Below are 11,275 nucleotides of genomic sequence, written 5' to 3' on the forward strand. Positions count from 1 at the left end.
GTGTGCTGAGCTTGCCCCAGCCCTCCACTGCAGGGCACCAATGTACAGGACATAGTGGATGCAGTGCCATATTATTGCCTAGGCCGACAAGGCCTAGGCCTAGGGCGGCAAATTTTCAGGGGCGGAAGCTCCCCTCCGCGCCCCGCCCCCCTGCTCCAGCTCACCTCCTCTGCAAGCGCGTTGCGGTGTCCTGTTTCTCTCCCCTCCCAGCGCTTGGGCTGCAAAACAGCTGTTTCGCAGGGCAGGGAGGGAGGGGAGAGGAGGGGGAATGCCACGCACTGGGGGAAGAGGTGGGGCCGGAGGCGGGGATTTGGGGAAGGGATCCAATAGGGGAAGGGAGGGGACGGAGTTGGGGTGGGGATTTTGGGGAGGGGGTTGGAATGGGGCCGGGAAAAGGGCGGAGTCAGGACGGGGCCAGGGCGGCAATTATTTCCCGGCCTAGGGGCGGCAAAATTACTAATCTGCCACTGAGTGGATGGATTTGCAGCAATGGGGTTCCTGAACTGTGGTGGAGCAATACACAGCACACATATCTCTAGTTTGGTGCCAGAAAATCTTGCCCCAGAGTACATCAATAGAAAGGGCTACTTTTCTATGGCTAGGCAAGAGTGTGTGGATCACCTGGGACACTTCACCACCATCAGTGTTGGCTGGTTAGGGAAGGTGCATGACGCTCGCATGTTTAAGAACACCGAACTGTTCAGAGAGCTACAAGCGGGACTCTCTTACCCGACCAGTGGATTACCATTGGTGCTGTTGAGGTGCCAATCCTGAACCTGAGGAACCAGCCTATCCCTTACTACCCTGGCTTATGAAGCCATGCACCGACCACTTCAACAGCACCAAGGAAAGATTCAAATACTGGGTCAGCAGGTGCACAATGACACTTGAATGTGCTTGTGGTAGATTGAAGGGATGCTGGCATTGTTTACTTACAAGATTGGATCTCAGTGAGAAAAATATCCCAATGGTTATAGGTGTCTGCTGTGTCCCACATAATATCTGTGAAGCAAAGGGAAAAGTTGCCACCCCGGTGGAGGGGCAAAGATGGAGCATCTGTCCGCTGAGTTTGAACAGCCAGACACAAGGGCTATCAGAAGAGCTCAATGTGGAGCTATACGGCTCCGGGAGGCTTTGAAAGAGCACTTTAACAATAAGCCATGGTAATGTGTTGTACTATTCTCTACCTGGCCCTGCAGTTTGGAGTCCTGCTAGGAATTGTGTGGTGCTTGGTGCACATTTATGAATATAACACTGATAATGCAACTATTCATTTTGTGGTGATTGCTGTACATTGATGATTACTACACTGTGTTTGTCACTGATTCTATGAGTTGTGTCACAATGTACAATAACAACTAAGTGGGTGCTTTCACTACTGCTAGGCATTCTGTAGCATATGTTAAAAACTAACAAAGGGGAATTATTTTCCAAACAATAGACTTTTACTGAGTAACAAAAACACTTCAAATAAAATCTGTGCAAGTTAAAAGCAAATACATTAAATCCTTAACAAATGTGTGGAACAGAGCTTAAAGAAGGGGAAGGAATATTCATGTCCATTTTAGCTACACATACATCAACCGTGGCTCTCATAGGCCAGTGTATGTGAAGCTGTGGCTGTCCTTAATGTCTCCTGGTGTGGAGTGATGGGGTAGGGATGTGGCCCTTGATGCCACATGGAATGTTGATGGGGAGCAGGAAGGTGCTTATTTAAGTTCTCCATGGACCACAAAGGGAGGCAAGGCCAGGATTGTTGAATGTGGAGGTCTGCAAAAGTCTGAAGTATCTGTGTCTGAGGCCAGAGAAGCTCCATAATGTCCTGGTGCATCTCCCACTCTGACTCCTGGGCCTTTCTCCTGTCCACTCTTTCCTTCTCCATTCAGTATACAATAGTCATCCTTCCGGCCCACTGTTCACTGTCTGATGCAGCACTGGCTTGCAGGATCTCATTGAACATGTCATCCCAAGTCCTCTTCTTTCCTCTCCTTACCTGGCTCAGGTGTTCCACGAGTGTGGAAGATCTCAACAACAGCAGCTACAGATAAAACACAGAGAGGTGCCTTTGTCAGTATATTCACAATGGAAAGCAAAAGTTAAGATTCAGAACTCCCTTCTCATGCTCCCCTAAAGGTTTAAACAAGACAGGCTTACTGACACTTCTGCTTTGGAGTGCTTGTGCACACTACAGCATCACTCACAGCTTCAGTCATAGTGAGTATGGCCCACCAGGGAGGAAGAAATGAGGAGGAAATTGCTCGGTTGCATGCAACTATGAGTACTGGGTGATGGAACTGAATACTGGCATAATTTTATGCAGGTGGTGGTGATTTTAGCTACTCGCTGACTCCTGGGGGTAACAAAGGTACAATGAGCACAGCTGCTGGTGGTGTCCTGGCCCATATGCTGCTAGCCTGTTTACTGCAATGCTGACTGCTGAAATTATCGCCAACTGCCATGGGAGGGTGTCCTACCACAGTGGAAGAAATAAGGCTGCCATTCCTAGAAACCTTCAGGAGAGGATTGCACAGTATCTCCATGAAAGTTTCATTAAGATCTCTCAGGAGGATTCAAGTGACATCCCTGTGTACAAAAACAAACTGCTCCACATGCCTCCACTGCCTAACTCTACAGGGGAATGAAAAGTAGATAACAGCTCCACTTATCTTCGTTGTACCAACACCTCTTCTAGTATGAGTAAATTAATGAAAAGTCGATAGCTGTGTCCTGCTAAGTTTGGGGTGCCATCTCTATAAGGGGAAATAAATGTACACACTTACCCAAGTTCCTTTCTCTGTATCAGGCTCATTCGTGGTTGATGTCTGGAACGCACTATATTGCAGTGGAGTCTCAAACAGGTCCTGGCTCACAGCATAGTTGGACCCCTTGGTCATATGTCCCCCATTCTCCTCCACCTCCTCTTTCTCCTCACTGTTCACATCTAGGGCCTGTGACTCAAGAGGTATCCATAGTGCTGTGGGGGTGAGATAGGATCTCTGCCAAGTATGGCATGCAGCTCTTTGTAAAAATTCTGTTGTTCAGGCCCGTATCAACTGTTGGCCTCCCTGGCCATGTGATATGCCTGTTGCAGTTCCATCACTTTCATATGGCACTGCTACTGATTTCTGTTGTACCCCTGCTCATGCATCCCCCATGCAATCTGCTTGTAGATGTCCACATTCCCATGGCTAATCCAGAGATGTGCTTGCACAGCATCTTCTCCCCGTACACCCATGAGATCCAATATCTCCTGTCAACTCCAAGTTGGAACACATCTGAAGCGTGTAGCTGGCCTGGTCAGCTGGGCAGTTGCACACGGCAATGGAGAACTGTTAGGTGTGCTGGATAATCAGGAAAAGGCATTTCTAAAACTTGCAAAATTCACAATTGTGACCAGTACGGTCAGTGTCAAGAATTGTGGGACAGCTGCTGGAGGACTGTTAGGATTGACATAGGTAGCGCAATGTCCACGTTTGCATTGCATTGACCTTAGTACATCAACCATCGCTCAACACCACTCTGGGAGGTTGTGTTACCATGTTGGTGTAATGGAGATCTTACATCAATGGGAGACAAATCTAAGTGTAGACACATGGACAACTAGGTTGATGCAAGGAGGCTTACGTCAACCTATCTTTGTAATGTAGGCCAGGCCTCAGTCTCAACTCTTATATTTTTCTATCTATACTATATAGCTACAATTTGTTTCTCTTCAGCTTTGTAGTCAGAGGAACCCTATGTATTACTCATGTGCTAAATACAGGCATTGAACTGAACCAAAAATTAGATTTTTGTCAGGCTTCAATAGAATTCCTACATGCAAGTGTCCAAATACAGTCAGCAGCATGAGGGGAATCAAAAAATCTGCATTATTTATGTTATGTAAACTTGAACAAGGATTCATTTTGACTGAATTTCTGACGAATCTGAGTTTGCTGTATCTTGGTTTTCAGCCTTTTTATCCCAATGAAGTCAGCGTGTTACATTTAGGCACCAGTCGTTTTTGTTGCTTGCATCATCTAGTATAAGGCAATGGTGTGCATATGTACACATGGTTAGCCTGTGATGAAGCGGAGAGGAGAAAATACCTCCCTGTCTACCCCTTAATTGTTTATCCATGTTGTCACTAGGGATTGATCCTGAGACAGAGCTTCTTCAGCTTGAGGTAAAGGTTGAATTCCTCTAGCTAAGAGCATAGCAGACTAAGATCTGCTGTGGGTCAGGCACAGATAGGGATGCTGAAAGGTGGGTTGCATATATAGACTGAATGTGGAGAATAATAGTGAATGATTAAAGTGGATAGAGCTTTTCCATTCTCCTATTCCAATTACATTTTGCTAACACCACAACCTTCACTCAGAAATGTCTGCCATACACTTTGAACCAAAGTCGCAATCATTATTCCAACTGTTCTCTTCATAGGATCACATTGTTTAACCGAATGATTTCTGGTATTCCATTGAAATGGCAGGTGCAGGTCAACATGGCTGAAGCTAATAGGAACTGGGGAGAGTTGAATGAAGATCTTGGCTGTGATCCTTGTCCTGTAACTAAAGAAAAGTCCAGTCTGTAGTGAATATTGTTCCAGAATTCTTTTAATCTCAGTCCTTTGTTAACAGCAGACAGGGTTGTTAATGATCGCATTATAATCACAAAACCAAACTTTCTGTCAAAGCTGCATATTAATTTGGAAGGTATAGCTAAATGTTACCAGCTGTCAGTTCATTTTATCAAGACAATGCTGAAGAAAATGGCCTTTTACATACCCAAATTTAACTATTTTTCATTAGAATTATAGAGTCAAACTCCAGCTCAACAAGTTAAATATTTTACTTTGCAATTGAACCAAACGGTTTTTGTGGTATTTTTTTACCACATCACAAAAGACTTGCTTCATTATTGCAGCAACAAAAGATAGTTCATTAGCAGAGTTATTTAAAATCCTGTTACCGATGCAGAAAATTGTCTTACACAGCTATTCTTAGATTTTCAGGAATACAGACCATTGGGAAAATTGGGCTCCCACTGATAGTTTTCAAATTTTTGAGTTATTTTAGACTTAATTCAGTTGATCTCTGAACTCTGACAGCTCAGCTCAAAATTATAAAAATAAAAAAAAAAGTTCAGGCTATTGACAAGGCTATTTCTTGTAGAAAACTTTTGTGCAGCTATCAGCTGAGATTTTCAAAATAGTCTAGGGAATTTAAATGCAGCCTTCTCATTAGTTTTAATGGATTACATGTTTCTAAGTCCCCTGGATTGCTTTGAAAAATATCTCCTCACAAGCCTAAAAATATGCCCACTGTCTTCTTTATTCTGCATGACAGAAGTTGATCAACTTTAGTTGTTACATGGGTGTAATAGGGAAGGGTAACAGTTCCACAAGTATCCCATAATTTCAAAAGGTTCCATTGTACCTTTCTCATTAAGTAGTAGAAGAAATGATCCAATTTCATGCAACAAGCACAGCCATTTTTGTAAAGCCAGTCAAACCCCATCAATTTTTAGAAATTGTTTTTTACCCTAAAGTTTCCCATACAAATGATGTTACAGTAAGAATGTTTCCTACCAGGTTACCATGTCTTGAGGCACACAGTAATATAAAGAGTTGTAGGTCTGCTCAGGCAAATTATTTTTTTTTCAGTTCAGTTATCCTATTGTCTGGCTGCAAATAGGCCATTTGAAAGTATGCCTGAGAGTGGGAGGGGACATGTACCAGGGAAGCTATCTATTATCAGGCACCCAGAGGATTTACATAATTAGCCAAATAGTGAGGGGGAAGAAGGATGAGCCAATGGTTAGAGTGTTTTCTTGGGACCTGAGACACCTGATTTGGATTCCCTGATCTACGACAGACTTCCTGTATGACATTTGGCTAATCACTTAGTCTACCTGTGCCTCAGTTCCCCATCTGTAATGTGATAACATTACATTTAAGATTGTGAGATGTTCACATACTGTGGTGATGGGAGCCATATAAGTACCTTAGATAGATGAATGTGTAATAAAGACTTAGTGCACCGAGATGAAGGTGTGGGTATTAGTGGTGGGTGTGATGGGCTATCCCCTCACTCTGGGGTACCACCTGATGTACTGGGTCCCACTGAGCCTGCCCGTTCCACCAGCCTGGGCTCCCTCACCTTGTCCTGCTGTGCCAGGCTCACAAGCCTCCTCAAGCAGCACACACCCAGGTAGGGCCACACCCAGCTGCAAAAGGACACAGACGCTGAGATCAGCTCTGTGTGGGATGACTCAGCTCAGGGATTGCTCAGCACTCAAGTGCACGCCCCCTCTGGAGTGTAAACCCCAAATTGTATTGCCTTGCGCTGCACAGAAATCTGTACAGCGTAAGCTCATGAAATCCGCCCCCTCCCTCAACATTTGCACAGCTTTTCCCCCCTCACAGTTATGAATTACACAAACTGGTTTTAGAATAAACAAAAACAAATTTATCACCCTAATTGTTGTTTTAGGCAGGTTGCAGAATTTCTTGTGCACAAACTGCTCTTGCTTACAGTTTAAAATTCCCAGCCTGGGTTCAGTACTCCCCCCCCCACCCCTTTTGTCTTTGTTTTTTAGATGTTTCCAGCAGTCATCCGGGGTGGGGATTCAGTGAAAAATGAACCAAGATTAACTCACACCCCAGCCTGAAATAGGATTTGCATATGGCAGGAATCCCAGTTTGACCCCACCCCTTTTTAATGGAAAAACACTAGAAGTCCAAGATGGTGTCCAGTACCAAGTGACATGATCGCCTGACTCTGCAGTGTCAAAGCAGCATCCCAGGAAACTTCTCAGCAAGGAGGGAGATTCGCATCTTCAAAGTCCTATTGTTCTCTCTAGTGGTGTATTGATGAACCAGTGCATTTTGTCTGGTGGAAATTCCCCAGGTGCAAACCCTCTTGTAATTGATACATAGTCCATATTCCTAACTTCTGATACATAAATGATACATGCATACAAATAGAATAATGATATTCAGTAAATTATAACCTTTCCAATGATATCACACATGACCCATCTTGCATAAAATACATCTTAGTTATGCCATATTCATATCATAACAATAACTCTATGAAGAATATGGGGTGAAGAGTCACAGTGAGTATCTTAGCAAGTGATTTAACTTCTCTGTGCCTTTGTTTTCCCCTCCCACCCTTTGTCTTGTTAGACTGTAATCTTTTCAGAAAAGAGACTGTCTTTTACTTGTGTCTGCACAGCACCTAGTACAGTGGGGGTGGTCTCATTTAGGTCTCTAGGTGCTATGTAATACATATTAATAAATAATAATAAGTTAAGACTATATCATTTTCCTTCTAAATGTAACTCATCTAATTACCATGACTGACCTGAGAAAGCCTTTAACACTTTTGAGTATATTTATTTGTTCATATCACACTATACATGCCTTACAAAGAAACAAAACAGACTTGGAGACCCATATATTGAAAAGCAGCCTAAGAAAGAAAAGGATGAAAATGTATAGGATCCCTTATAGATTTAAAAGATGAGAAAATTTATAATGTCTGACATCAAAAAATTCAAGAATAGCCCAGGACTAAAAGAGCATTGGTGTGGCGGGGCAGAATTGAAATGAAAAGGCAGACATGTGAGGATCGTTCAGTGATACTCATTCCTTCTCAGCACTAAATTCTCATGTGGACTAAAAAAGAATGAACTACATGGAAGACTCCAGTATTACTAAATACTGACATATGCTTTCAGTGCTAATATAATCCAGGTTTATATTTGAAATATATGGTCTGCAGATCTGAAAAATAAAAATCATGTAGTTGGTATGGATCTGGAAATATGGGATCAAATCCTGTTCTCAGTTACACTGGTGTAAATCTAGTATAACTCCACTGAGATAAAATCTAGATTATTCTAGATTATTTACAGTTACTCTCAATGTACACAGCTGCAATCCCAAACAGAATTTGGCCAATGAAAAAATAATAATTAAAAATTAAAGAGATTCTTTCCATTAATAATAATAAATTAATAGGAACTGAAATCATCAGGCAATAAAAGCACCAGAAAAAGATTAAACATTGAAGAGTGGGTGGATTTTTTGATGATGGTTGTTGTTAAAAGTCAAACAATTTGGTTCCATTCTAATACAGGTCTGTCTCATCTTACGCGGGGGTTCCGTTCCACGGTCAGCGCGTAAAGCGAAAACCGCATATAGCCAAAATACCATTGAGTTCAATGGCGAGCGAAATCACCCGCACTACAGGTATACTATGCATCCGAAGAAGTGGGCTGTAGTCCACGAAAGCTTATGCTCTAATAAATTTGTTAGTCTCTAAGGTGCCACAAGTCCTCCTGTTCTTCTTTTTACTATTAAAATGGTTATTTTTCTCTTTTTTTTTTTTGCTGACCTCGTAAAGTTGAAATTGCTCATGTTAAAGGCGCGTAAGATGTGACAGACCTGTAATAATGTTTAAATACAGAGGTATTGCATTCAGCTGCAGTACCCTGACTGCAAAGTCACCAGAACCTTCTGTAACTTCACTGCTTAATCCTTATTCAGGAGATATAAAAGAATCTCTCTTCACTTATGGTGCTTTCCTCTAATCCCACTCTTCCTTCAAATACATACAGTCTGTCCCATTACAATACAAACCTTCCAGGATGATGTACTGAAGAATGAACCAAATTCATGTCAAAAGAGTTGTGACAGCCTCACTTTGGGGAAAGACCTTAGTAGGCACTGCCTTAAAGAGAAAACATAATTTTGTTTGGAATGCTGGACAGGTTGAAGGAAGTGTGAACTTGCTAGAATAAAATAAGAATGAAGTTTGAACTTCAGTTTATGCTTTAATCTGAAACAAGCACCCTTTTTTAGGTAGAAACAGGTTAGCAAATTTTTGGACTCTGTTTTCAAAAACTGGATTTCCTTTTTAGACCCAGAATTTTTATCCCAAATGGCCAGCACAATCTTATAAATGCAACTATTTGCCAAGACAAATGAAGACACAAAAGACTTCTAACAGCCTGATTGTGCATGCAGATCAGGTACTTAGAGATCTACAGTTGATGCCCTCATTTGCACTTGCAAATATTTGCATATGCAAAATTGCTGCTGAGAAAGGATTCTGGGTTAAATTTTCTTTTAAAAAAATCACATCCTTTTTTCACATCTCTATGTACCTCTGCATGCCCTCTTTTTCAGGACAGGAAATACTAAAATAATGTCACAGAGCCTATTTTATTAGCCCAGATGAATTCAGCAAGTGATTAGCAATTCCCTATTCTCACAAGCTTTCCAGACTGATTTCCAGAACAAAGAGTTTTGAATAAGAATCTGTATTTTGGGGTGCTTGTGCAGAGTGAACTGAGCCACTTGAAGTTCAGCATAACTACATAAGCCTCCCTGTTGTTGCAGGCAATTTCAGTTCTGGATCACGGTAGTTTCAACAAACTTGTCACTTGCCCATTGCCTAATTGCAGCACGGCAATCTGTCTTCTGGGCTCTTATTTGTGACTATGCCCTCACTCAGTCAGGGCACTGGGGAAGGTGGTAAGCACAGGTGGAATACACATAGGCAATCTCTCTTTTATTCATGTGTCCTATATTCAAAGGAAATGAACACAACTGGTGGAAACTCTTGTTTGGTTTATTTGCCGCAAGCTATTTACCTGATGAGAATGCTCCACTATATGTTTTAATCTTTCTCCCAACTGTACTGTTTTAGATACATGTTAAGCAAAATGTCATTGCACATAACAATTTCTGTCACCTAGATTCCTAAATGTTTGAGTTTATCCCCTAGAGCCATGTTCGGGAATGTCCTTGTATAAGTTTGGTATTCTTATATAAAGAGCCAGATGCTGTGTCTTTTCGGTGATGCTGCAGCTTTTGCTGACAAACATGTTCAGCACAGGACCTATCCCTGACACTTTCTCCGCTGCCTGTGATAACATGTCTGCTTGGTATCCTCAAGTGCTTGTGAACCCCTTTTCTCCTCCTCTTCCATTGCTTGAATATTCTGATTTAGCATAAAATGACAGCCAGCATGATAAAGTGTAAAGAGACACAGTGTATGAATGTGATAGCACGGTCACCAGTAAGGGAACTGAAACAGTGTTAGCTTTATTCACTGTCCTGGTGAAACTGGTGCAATTCATATTCATAAACATTGGGGACCAGGACATCATACGTGTATGATTAGCTGTGAATGCTGAGTGCAATAATTTCAAGATAGCTAGAAAGGGCATCATTTTGCCAACTAAAAACCTGTTCTTTACTCAGGGCCTGATCATACTGTCTAGCAGTCCTGCTCCCATCCAGAAAGGATGGTGTCTGGCTTTGGGGAGGGGAGGAGTAGGGAGATGTCAGTGTTTTTCATTAAGGCATGCCAGAGGGATCCATTCTGTAGGTCCTAAGGGTCATATAATGGGAGGGGGAGAGTCAGGAGTAACCTAGGTGACCACAGAGAAAAATGCCTGTTGTTTCCCACCCATCAACCTTGTGGACAAAAAGACAATACAGCCATAGGCTGAATAAGAAGTCTGTGCTGCCCTTCCATGTTGGCAAGTCCCCTTAAAAGGCATTCCTGCGGCAACCTCTGGCTGCAGGATCGCTACAGTCAGCATGGCTATATGGAATGTCAGCACAGCTACATTTTGTCTCTGCTTAATTTTCCACCAGAGACTTGGAGCCAGTGTGGAGGTACAGGGCCTCAGTGTGAGTGGCCCTAGACTCCAACTGATCTCCTATAATCCAATTGTGGGGTTTGGAGAATGGCCTCAGGACCTTTTCAGTAGGGCACCAAGGGAGGTAAACTCTGCTTCTTGCACCAGAACGAGTGGGCAGAAAACTCCACAAGGAGACCCACACAGAGATGTTGTCTGCTTCAACTCCTTCCCTGGGGTTTTATTGCAGGAGCAGGCAGCTGAGCCTTTTAGTTAGTCAAACTAAGAGTATGTCTACACTATCAACTGTACACATGTCCCTGAGTGGGCTTGTGCCAGAACCCTCCTGTGATCCACACTTAAACTCCTAAAACAGTTCTCAGGGAGAGTAGAGGGCGATCAAGCTAGCATGCCTGAGAGGTGTGGGTAAGTCCATGCCTTAGCTGTGGCATGACTGCATACCCATGCCAGTCTGCAGTGTGAATGGGGGTAACAGGAGTGTACCAGCTGTCAAGTTTCAATAGTCCTGCATCCCCATCACCACAATGCACTGAACCTACGTAGGAAGGTCAAAGATTCCAACAGTTGGTCCAGGAGGGCTCGTCGTGCATGCCACTTCTACAAGGAGCTTGAC

The 11,275-nt window shown here is 42.9% G+C and overlaps 1 long non-coding RNA gene across 1 annotated transcript; it reads right to left on the reverse strand.

Annotated features, from left to right (window-relative positions):
• Positions 1-1,423: 1,423 nt before the first annotated feature.
• LOC135984202 (uncharacterized) lies at positions 1,424-4,544 on the reverse strand. The gene is made up of 2 exons (XR_010602100.1): positions 2,781-4,544; positions 1,424-2,038 (listed from the first exon to the last, which is right to left on the reverse strand). It is a non-coding gene; the product is annotated as an uncharacterized LOC135984202 (long non-coding RNA).
• Between the last annotated feature and the right edge of the window lie 6,731 nt (positions 4,545-11,275).

This window comes from Chrysemys picta, chromosome 6 (assembly GCF_011386835.1).
Source record: "Chrysemys picta bellii isolate R12L10 chromosome 6, ASM1138683v2, whole genome shotgun sequence".
In the NCBI taxonomy this organism is placed as follows: Eukaryota; Metazoa; Chordata; order Testudines; family Emydidae; genus Chrysemys; species Chrysemys picta.